This window comes from Meles meles, chromosome 2 (assembly GCF_922984935.1).
Source record: "Meles meles chromosome 2, mMelMel3.1 paternal haplotype, whole genome shotgun sequence".
NCBI classification, from domain to species: Eukaryota; Metazoa; Chordata; class Mammalia; order Carnivora; family Mustelidae; genus Meles; species Meles meles.
Window position 1 is genome coordinate 149,278,255 of NC_060067.1, and position 11,050 is coordinate 149,289,304.

The window sequence follows — 11,050 nt, forward strand, 5'->3', positions numbered from 1 at the left end:
TCAGTGCTAATGAAAGGATCAGAGATAAGAAGCATGTGGTCCTCTGATATTCTAGAAGGTCCCTAAGACCACGTTAAATTCAAGCTCACATGCAGCCTGATTCAGTACATGGGATCAGAGCTGTAAAGGTCCTTATCAGACCCCCAATGCATCTGCCTCTCCATTGCCAAATAGAAAGTTCCTTAGACAATGCAGACTGAACATCATTTCGTTTATCTTCAGTTTCTTCAGAAATTCAGAGTTCTGTAAGCCTTTCCCTCTTTCAGAAACACTAGCGTTCCTGGGCAGCTCAGCCTTTCCACTATAAACAAAATCCATGTACCACCCATATCTGAAGTATAACGCCAGACTCCTGCTTAGCTGCCCCTGTAATATGGTTTAATTATGATGACTGAACTAATAGGCTGACATCATAGACTTTTACAGGCTGACCCCATGTCATCCTGATGTATCATTTTGCACCAGTTCAGTGCTGTAAATCAATTTAAGATCTCAAGCAGGTTGAAAAGGCTGGTAATGATGCTTTCTCTGCTGTCTCTGGAGACCCTACATTATACACAACTTACATTATTTATAAAGCCTCAATGATGCCTCCATTAGCCTTGTAAGACTACACAAATGAGATCTTTTATACACACACAACTTGGCCTTGATTATGTAGGCGACTACAGCTTAAATATAGTCATCTAATTACACCTCAGTTTCTTCTTTTTCCTATCTAACCGAGACATTAAATTTTATCTCTCACTCAGAATTACTATAAATCAAAATCACAAACTGAAATTTAGTTTTTAACATTTATTGTTAAATGATTAACTTAATGCTTTAATGAACTTAGTAGGAAAAAATTACTTAAATTGGTTAAGAGGTTAACATTTTTAATTGCCTAAAAATAGTCATTTCTCTAAAATGCAAAGGTCATCAGTTCTTCAAGGGTATAAAACCAATGGATGCTGCAAAAAGGAAAAATGTATTTAGTTACACACCTATGGCTGGAGGGGTCAAAACTAAATCAAGGACAAATCCCTACCCTCAGAAGAAACCCGATCCTCCCTGTATTCTCCAGAGGCTCGCACATCACCCACCTCTAGAAAATCATCTCTCATGACCCTGGTTACAGTTTCTTAAGAATTGCAATATCACAAAAATGTACACCACCTGCAGGGAAATATCAAATAACTGCAAATGGCAAAGAGGGAGGGAGAGAGCAGCACAAACACCTTAAGCAGTCCAGGGTACTTAGGCCTGGCACCTACATCAGAGTAACAATGATGCAAAATATTTCTACTACATGAAAATGCTGGGGCCCTGGATATGGGTCCTGCCTTGATTTTTTTTTTTTTTTTTTGAAATAGTGGTTCCAATACAGCTCAGCTACCTCCCATAAAACGTAAAGTGGTAATTATAAACAAGATGAGAAAAGTCAACATGGGCAGAGAACAGTTTTCTCATTGTGTTACTGAAAGTAGGCATGTTATCCACCACAGCCTATTAGAGCAAGAAATGTTCTGAAATTAAGGCATTCTGTGATTTAGGTGCCAAGAGTTCCAGCAACAGAATGACATACCGAAATCATGCCACTTCTGTACCACTGCACATACTTTGGAACTTGAGATGCACTGGAAAGAAGAGAACAGGAGGAGAAAGGAAAAGGCCGGTTGCCCCAGCACTCACGAAAATGATGCTTTCTCAAGGAGATGGTGCTGAGACGCGCTTCGATGACCAGAAGGGAAGCGTCTCACTATCTTGCACCGCAGACTGAAAAATCGTAAGCGCCTCGGAATAAACAAAAGCCGCAGCTACTGTAGTTGCGAGATCCGGCAGGCATTCGTTCCTCCTCCCTTCCCAAGCACATCAAGGAAACGTCCTCCCTTCCAGCCTACAAGTATATTAAGCAACTAGAAAAACAAGCCCACGTCTGTCTCTCTCACACCCACTCCCCCCACCTTCCTGCGGCAGCTACCCCGAGAAGCGCTAACAAAGACAGCGGAGTAAATGAACAGTTGTTCAACAGCGAACTCACAAATACACATGCAGTGAGGCAATCGAATCCGGTAAAGGGAAAGGAATGAGACGACACTTGGGAGACGCACGGGGTGTAGGCGGAAGAGAGGAAAAAAAAAAAAAATTACGCGCCGCCGCCGCCAAGCCTTTGAATAAATTAGAGGGAATTTCGGTGCCGAACTTTCCTTGACCTCGACCCCCAAGAGGCTCGTGGGGGCCGAGAAAGGACCCCGTCTGGGATGCGGAGGGGCTCAGGGCACCGGTGTCCCCCTCGTCCCAGACCCGCTCCGCGAGGCGCGGACCGCGGAGAGGGCAGCGCCCGCCGGTGTCCTCCAACTCCCGCAAGGATCGCCCGGGCTGGCGCGGGACACAATGGGCCGGCGGGCAGCGCGGACGGGCCTCGGCCCGGCTGGGGAAAGGGAAAGAGAAACGGGGAACGGGAGGAGGGGGAGGGACGGAGGGAGGGGAGGTCCCGCCGCAGCCAGGGCCGGGGGCAAGGCTCGGGGCCGAGGAGCGCGGCTTCCCCACCGCAGACCCAACAAAGACGCGAGGGGAACCCGGGCCGAAACCTGCCGGGCCGGCTGGGCGCCAGAGCAGGAGGAGGTGGCAGGTTCGCTCCTCGGAGCGGCAGGGAGGCGCCATCATGGGGGGGGGGGGGTCCCCCGGTCCGCCCCACGCGGGGAAGAACTCCCTCCCCACCGCGGCCCGCGTCACTGGCCCCGCACAACCGCTGCAGCACCGCGGGCCCGCGTTTGACCTACAAGAGGCGGCGGCGGCGCTGGGAAGCCCTAAGCGCCGAAGGAGGGCGGGGACGCGGCAAGGGAGAAAGTTGGGTTCGGGTCTGTTTCGTTTTACCGGGTTGGCGGCGCGCCCGTCCGCGCGGGCGCACGAGTGGCCGGACGAGCGGGGTCCCGCCGCCCCGGTCCGGCCGGCGGGCGCTGCGCTCGCAGAGTGCCTCCCCGCGCCTCCGCCCGGGCTGAGCCGCTCGGCCTCTCCTTCCTCCTCCCGCCCGCCCGCTCGCTCCCGGAGCCTGGATTGATCTGGTCGCGCTGGCGTCAGGGAGTCGGAGCCGCCCAGCCTCCACTCTTCGGCTGCCAATACCCGGCGCACTCGCCCGCCCGCACGCTCACTCGCTCGCTCACACGCGCACCCGCGCGCCGCCGCCGCCGCCGCCGCCGCCGCCGCCGCCGTGCGACCAGGGATCCTCTCCAAATTCCCGGCCGGCTAGCGCGAGTGAGCGCGGGGCCCGGGCCAGCCACCTCCACCCCCGCCCCCGCCTCGGCCCCACGCCCCATTTATTCCAGGGAGAAAAAAACAACTTTCCTCCCCTGCTTCCTTTAGTCCCGCTGGAGCGGGCTTGGTGCATTATCCTCAAATGAAGTTCGGGGTGCAGTATCTATTTTCCGAACTGCTCATCACCCGTCTACCGCGCCCTCCGAACCGGATCGTTAAACGCGGAGTGCGTTTTTGACAATTATCTTTCGAGGTTCTCCTTTCTATGCCTAGTTTCCGTTGCCCTTCACTAACTTTCTGATGTTTTGCGAGCCCCAGAAGTTGCACGGACCCAGAACTGGAGAGTTTAGTACTATTGCATGTGCTTATACCAAAACCCGAATCAATATTATGTGTTTTGTGTCAGTTCAGTATCTAACGATTCAAGTAGGTAACCTAGTTGTTCCAAATAATGACAGATGCCACAACGGAACTCAATTTTTGATCCCATTTCTACAATCTTTTATATGACACCAACCCCCGAAAATAAAAACAAACTGGCTCTCATCTAACCTAATCTGCATAGACATTGAACATATCTTTTGGTAAGAATTAATTTTTCCCTTGGCTAGCTATCTGGAAGCTGGCATGAAATCTTGGATAATTACCATAATGTTGAGTTATGTTTAGAGAGGAATAATTACTCTGAGGAATAAATTTCTCATGAACCCAAAGAATCATTACCATCCGTATAAAGAAAATATCGAACACTGAGGTAAGTTAATATATATGCTCCATAATATATGCTCCAATTGTTCATGGACCTTTACATGTCCACATTCTATTTTAAATTCTTACTTCCTTTTTTTTTTTTTTTAAGATTTTGTTTATTTATCTGACAGACAGAGATCACAAGTAGGCAGAGAGGCAGGCAAAGAGAGGAGGAAGCAGGCTCTCCATTGAGCGGAGAGCCAGATATGGGGCTGGATCCCAGGAGCCTGGGATCATGACCTGAGCTGAAGGTAGAGGCTTTAACCCACTGAGCCATCCAGGTGCCCGAATTCTTATTTCTTAATATTTCTGCATTCTATGTTTAATGATTCAAAGGAAATGCAACAAATCCCATAAAACACATAAAATACCATTTGTAAATTATAGATTGGAGTATTTCAGTTAATTTCTCTGTTAAACTATTTGAGCACTTCCTGGTCAAATCCTGGACCTCATCTTATTTTCCCTAAAAGCAGCATTTGACACAGTTCGTCATTCTCTGCTCCTTGGAATAACAGCTGGAGTGAGCCTTGTGAAATGCCACTTAGATCAGGTCACTCCTCTGCTCAAAACCCTTCCCTGGTAACTAGAATGTGCTATATGCACAATGGAACATTATTCAGTCATTAAAAAGAATGAAATACTGGCCCAGGCTGCATGAATGAACCTTGAACAAAGACCACATATTGGATGCTTTCATTTCTATGAATTTCCAGAATAGGCCTGTCTCTAGAGCCAGAGTAGAATGGAGGTTATCTATGTTTGGGGGAGTAGGGAAGTTGGGGAGGAGTGGTAGCTAAGGGTTACAGAGTTTCTTTTGGGGGGTTAAAAAATAGTGTTCTAAAATTAGTCTGTGATGGTACTTACATAACTCTGTGGATATCCTAAAAGCCATTGAATCATATACTTTAAATGGTAAATTGTATAGTCTGTGAATTTTGTTTCAATAAAGCTGTTTAAAAAAGACATGACAACTAACCCCAGTGTGTGATCCTTGATCGGATCCAGGGTTGCAGGGGAAGCTATAAAATGACATGATAGCCCTTACTTTTTATGTTATAAAAATTACAAAATTATTACATTTTAACCTACACATGACCTTTCTGAGTGCAATCCTAGGAGCCACAAATGATAATTATGAACACTACACATGCTTTGCAATTTTATTTTGCCCTTTATGCAAGTTATTTCTTTAAATGGTAATAAAAACTTGGATACTTTTTGGGGCGCCTGGGTGGCTCAATCATTAAGTGTCTGCCTTTGGCTCAGGTCATGATCTCAGGGTCCTGGGATCAAGCCCGGCATCAGGCTTCCTGCTCAGCTGAAAGCCTGCTTTTCCTTCTCCCACTTTGTCTGCTTGTATTTCCTCTCTTGGTCTCTCTTTCTCTCTCTCTCTCTGTGTCAAATAAATAAAATCTTAAAAAAAAACAAACAAACAAACAAAAAACCTTGGATACTTTTTTTAAAAGGACAGTATTGGGATATTTGTCAAAGCTTGAATGTGGCATGTGTATTAATATCATTGCATGAAAAAAACCTTCCCTTGGCTCCCCATTTCATTCAAAATAAGAGTTCTTACAACGCACAAAACTCTCACTTACATGCCCTCCCGACTCTTCCTTTCCCATTCTCACCTGGTCTCCTACCCTCTTCCTAGCTTCCTTCCTCAAGTCATCCTGGCCTTTAAACAAGTCCTGGAGCAACCTGGGCACAATCCCACCTCAGGGTCTTCACACGAGCTGTGTCCTCCCCCTCTCCCTGATCAGGTCTTCACCCAAGTGTTCGCCTCTCAGTGAGGCCCCTCCTGGCCACTCTACCTAAAACTCTACCCACCCCTCCCAAACACATGTATCTTGTAATCCTCTTTGCCTATCACTACCTAACTACTTACTTGGCCAGAAGAGCAGGACTTTGGTTCTGTTTTGTTCATTGCTATTCCCTCAGAGCCTAGAGTAGCATCTAGCACTCTGTGGGAGCTTACTAAATACCTCTTGACTGAAGGAATGAATGAGTGAGCGAATGAATGGAGTACTGTTCTAATTACTGGGAGGCATATAATGGCAAACGTCACCGATAAAAATCCCTGCTCTCCTCAAAGAAGAATAGATACACAAATATGCTAGGTGGTGGGTGGTACATGGGATGGAAAAGCCCAGGTAGAAGGGACTGGGAATGGGGGAGGTTGCTATTTCTATAGGGTTAGGGTAAAGCTTCCTAATAAGAAGTCTTGGAGGAAGAGACGGGCATGCCATTGATCTAGGGGGAGGGTCTCCAAACTCCCAAGCAGAGTAAAGAGCAAGTGCAAAGCCCCTGAACCTGCATCTACTTCACCCATTCGGGGAAGAGCTAGGAGGCCAGAGCACTGATGCACAGAGAAGCTAGACACAGGAAGGAAGGCAGTGTGTGGGCCCAGATGCACCTGACTGGTGGCTGCAGGTCAGGAACCTAGGGAAGTTCTCTTCTACTGCTTCTCTTCTCTTAGTGAAATAGCCACAGACCCTACTTCTTTAGAGTGGTCAAGGTGGGAGAGACTATGGAGGTTGGGAAGGAGAGAAGCAGATATGAAAGAGTTATCTTCTGGGAGAGTTTGAGAGCAAATGAACTACGCAAATGTGGTAGGATTGCCGGGCAGTGCTACTAAGTGCCCATTTGAGGTTAGTGGTCATGAATTTAAAGCAAGACCCGTCAGCAGGGCTGTGGAGTTTTCTCCAGCCCTGTGGGCCTAAGGGGATGGCGCTAGGGTTTTGCAGGTGGATGTGATGGAGGGAAAGAGGGCCAGAGAGCAGAGGGTGTGGGCAGCGGAGTAACTGTGGCGGGCTGTGGGAAGGAGAGAAGGGAGGACAGAAAGGAGTAGAGGACAAAGGAAAGGTGTAGGACCAATGGATTGAAGGTCCTAGTGGAGTCTAATGATTGCTGGAGTTGGGACCCACTCCCAAATGCTGGGAACAGTCTGAGAGTGGGATGCTTGGAATTGTGGAGCTGGGGCAGGTTGGGGAAATGACAAAATCTAGCGGTGTGACCAGAGAAAGTGGGTGGCTAAGGCAGGGAGAAGGGCAAGCTCCTCACGGAGGAGTAGGTATCAAGGAACTGAAGGCAAACTAATTATGTTATTGAGCTAGCTTGCTTAAAAAACAAAAACAAAACATAACCACTTATGTATAATAAGGTGAACCCTTTAAAGTGGTTGCAAATATTAAATATGCAAAATATGAACCCAGACATTTCTTTGAGAGATGACTCTACTCAACAGAAAAATATATGTAATGTAGGATTTGTGTAGCAGCTCCTTAAGTGAATTTAAATGAATCAATTATCCTGGAATGAACCCACCAAGGATCACTGGTGTGGTATTCCACACATTAAACAGGAATGTTCCAGTGATAACTAAAGTTGGGGGAAAAGAGCAAATTATGAATTTTTGATGTTGAAATACCTCTGTTCTCTCATCGCACCTTTTCTCCAGAGAGTTTTTGGCTGCTTGTGATCAGGAATGTGTTTAGGCATGCTGTTTTGTATATCCATGGGAAGACCCTACCGGCCTTCTAAGGAATATGAGGGTGGGAACTGTGTCTAGTTGTTTCCCTGCTGCATGCCCAGCGTTTACACAGACCCATCACAGGAAACACTCAAATATTTGCTGAAGGAATAAATATCTAATTGAACTGCGGTGAAAATTCCAATCTGTGTCTTTCTTAAAGTGGGACATACTTCACAGAAAACATTCTTTCTCGCGATTGCTTTCACTCTGAAGTCTGAATTTCTAATTTATCATTTATTGAAATGTATTTAAACTTCTAATTTAAAATTTCTAATTATAAATGCTAGGAATTTGCCCAAAAAGTTGTTAGCCCCTTTTCTAAGGATTTCTTAACAGTCTGTAACACTACAAGCTCTGTGTGAACATTTTACGGTAAGTATCATCATGACAGAATTTTATAGGAATTCCCCCAATTTCTGAAGTTTGTGGGGCACTCTATAATCTTTGCTTAGCAGAATTGTTCTCTGGGACCTCATTTCCAGGCAGGGGTCAGGCAGGAGAGCGTTTACAGCGTCTAGACACAGACCTTGGAAGACTTTTTCTTCCTCCATTTGCCTGCCACACACAACTTCAATGTTGTTATTCCCCAAAGCCTCCCAGGGAATGTTAATGCTACTGAACTCCTAAAATATAATACAGTGACAGCATTTCTGCTTATCTGTCCTTTATTAATTTTACCATTATTAACAAAGACTTACCCCAATTTTATGAATTTGCTACCTGTTGTTCAAACTGTTGTTTCTAACAAATGTTCAGACCTAACTCCGTGCCCCCACGCTAAACTGCTGACTTGTCACATCTACTTCCTGCCAGTTAAATCATATGGGGAGAAGTTTCCATGGGTTCGTTCCTTTCCTAAGATGTTCACATCTTTCTCCAAACGCTCTCACGTCCTTCCTTTCCCATTGCCCCCAGGTGCATGGATCTCATGCCTAGACCTCTGTGGTGGCCCTCGGGCTCTGCTCCTTGCTTCCAGTGACCCTTGTATCATTCTAATGGCTGAATAATCTCCCACAAGGAGTTGTTTGTCCAAGTCATTCCCCTGACCCAAAAGTTCATTGGGTCAGCAGTGCCTCCCAATAGACTTCTAACTCCGAGGCCTGGTACCCAAGATCCCTTGAAGTATGACCTGGACCCACATTTTCCTGCCTAGTCTCCTCCATCCTCCCGCACAAATATGGGCAAACTGACAATGCACTCCAAAGCACTTAAATACAGTATTTTTGTTCATACTTCCATATGATCCTAGCATCTCCAGTTTTCAAAATTCTACCTGTTCTTTAAGGTCCAACATCATCTCCTAGCCATTAAACAAACAAACAAAAATACTTCCTAAACCTGGGATGGGTGGGTTTATTGAGCTCAAAATCAAAATCCTCATTTTAATCAATGAAGGAGATGAAGTCTAATGAAGTTCTATAATTTGCCCGAGGTCAAAAAACTAGTAAATGGCAGAATCAGGTCCAATTCTGAGCCTTCTTATCCAGAGTAATCTCTTCTCCTTACCAAAGCTTCATCCCTAAGGCCTCCTCTGCTCCCTTCCTCGTGCTGTGCCCCATGTTCTCCACCGCTGTGTCACATGTCATATATCACTCATCCTTTGACTCATTAACTACGTATCATGAGGTCCCACAGGTACATTGTAGAGATGGATGAATAATGACTAGCCTCTTCTCCCACAAAGAGCTAGGTTTTTTTTTCTTCACTGACACAATATTTTGACACAAATCTCATGAAAAGGGTCACATTCCATTGCTGTTATATATCAAATTCGTAATAGCTAGAGTTTACTGGGCATTTACCTGGAACAATGTAAACACCCAAGAGGCATCATCTTACAGTCTGAGAACCTCCCTATGAGATAGATAATTCCCTCCTCATCTGCTGGTAGTCTCAGCGCCTACTGAATACGGTGTGTGGGGAACATTAGTGATAACGGTGATAGCTAATACTGATTTTGTGTTTACAATTTTCTAGGCATTGTTTCAAGCACCTTACATATATGTTATTAAGTCCTTTGTCCTTCAAAACAACCTGATGATATAGTTATTGCATTGTCTCCATTTTACAGATGAAGAAAATGAAGCACCAGGATGTGAAGCGACTTGCCTACGGTCACACAGCATTTAATGGGCATGGTATCTCATATATTGTACCTGTTCAGTTAAAGTAGTCAGTTCTCTTTTCACTGAATGTTCTTAGCCCCTACCGTGCACCAGACACAATTTCTGCCTCTGAAGTCAAGTGTTTTAGGTAGACTCGTACCAGCAAAATATTTAGTAGACTGGTGAGTTTTTCAAGTTTTAACGACTACCTGATGTTAAAAAAAAAAAAGAAAAATCTAAATAACTTTGCCTCTGGTAGCAATTTCTCTTCTCTAAACCTGCAACTGCTGGCAAGTTTGCCCAAGTTCAAAGACGAGTTTTGGCTGCCTTTAACACAAAAACTAAATGACAGTAGCTTAAGCAATAAAGACATTTACGTTATCTCTTCCAAAAAGGAGATCAGAAATAGGAATTCCGGGGGTGTTGAGGCAACTCAAAGATGTCAGGGCTGAGATCTCTGTGATTTCCTTGTCCCCGCCCTCATTGTTGATTATTAAACGGCTGCTGTAGCTCCAGTCATCATGTCTGCCTTCCAGGCTGGAAAAAAAAAGGACAAGGACAAAAGGGGTAAACTGAGTCTGGAGCCTGTTTAAGGAACAAGTGCTACCACCACCATCTGGGGTAAGCCATCACTACTACCGTGACATCTGCCCACTTCTCATTAGTAAATATTGTCATACAGCCTCCTCTACTTGCAAAGATGACTGGGAAATGTCATTTTTGTTTAATCCTAGAAAACTGCCACAACAGATGGTATTTCTGCTAGTGATGAAGAAGGAGAAGGATGAATGCAGTGATGTGCTCCACATGGTTCATACTGGCTTCTGAGAGCCAATGGTTAAATTTTCAGGTTTTTTTTACAACCAGTTGTTAAACACCTCAGTAGCCTGAAATTGGTCACAGTGGGAGTCTTTACACCACAAAAATTGGTGAACACCACAAATTAAGGCCTCCAAAAAAAAAAAAAAAAAAAGCCAGTTGTCAAACATTTACCAGCACGCCACTAAATATTGGATAGGTGACTAGGAGTCCCAGAAAGTTTTTTATTTTGCCTTATTATATTTGTCATTTATTTCCGACTAGAATGGCTAAGACTCGTGAACACTTAGGCAGGCAATCTTTTGAAGTTCTTGGTATATTAATAATCGCCCTCTATTCCATAGAAATATTGTGTCTTGGTATTTCCTCAGAGAACATACAAGTTATTCTTTGGTAGTCAGTCAGGGATGTCATGAAAATATTGTCAATGTCTATTCAGGAACTTGAAAAGGTTTTGCGTTAAAAATAGTCTGTTCTTGGGGTGCCTGGGTGGCTCAGTTGTTAAGCATCTGCCTTCGGCTCAGGTCATGATCCCAGGATCTTGGGATCGAGGCCCACATCGGGCTCCCTGCTCTGCTGGAAAGCCTGTTTCTCCCACTTC

The 11,050-nt window shown here is 45.3% G+C and overlaps 1 protein-coding gene across 5 annotated transcripts in view; it reads right to left on the minus strand.

Moving 5' to 3' along the window:
- SMAD1 (SMAD family member 1) overlaps nt 1-3,130 on the minus strand; it is a 74,953-nt gene extending 71,823 nt beyond the window's left edge. For 2 of the 5 annotated variants that reach the window (XM_045997910.1, XM_045997912.1), the window contains exon 1: nt 2,860-3,130. The gene's annotated coding sequence lies outside the window, so the exon portion shown is untranslated. Of the gene's footprint in view, nt 1-1,567; nt 1,588-1,674; nt 1,880-2,023; nt 2,350-2,859 lie in introns of those variants that run through there. The other 3 variants (XM_045997911.1, XM_045997914.1, XM_045997913.1) reach the window with 3 other exon arrangements.
- Nucleotides 3,131-11,050: the final 7,920 nt, after the last annotated feature.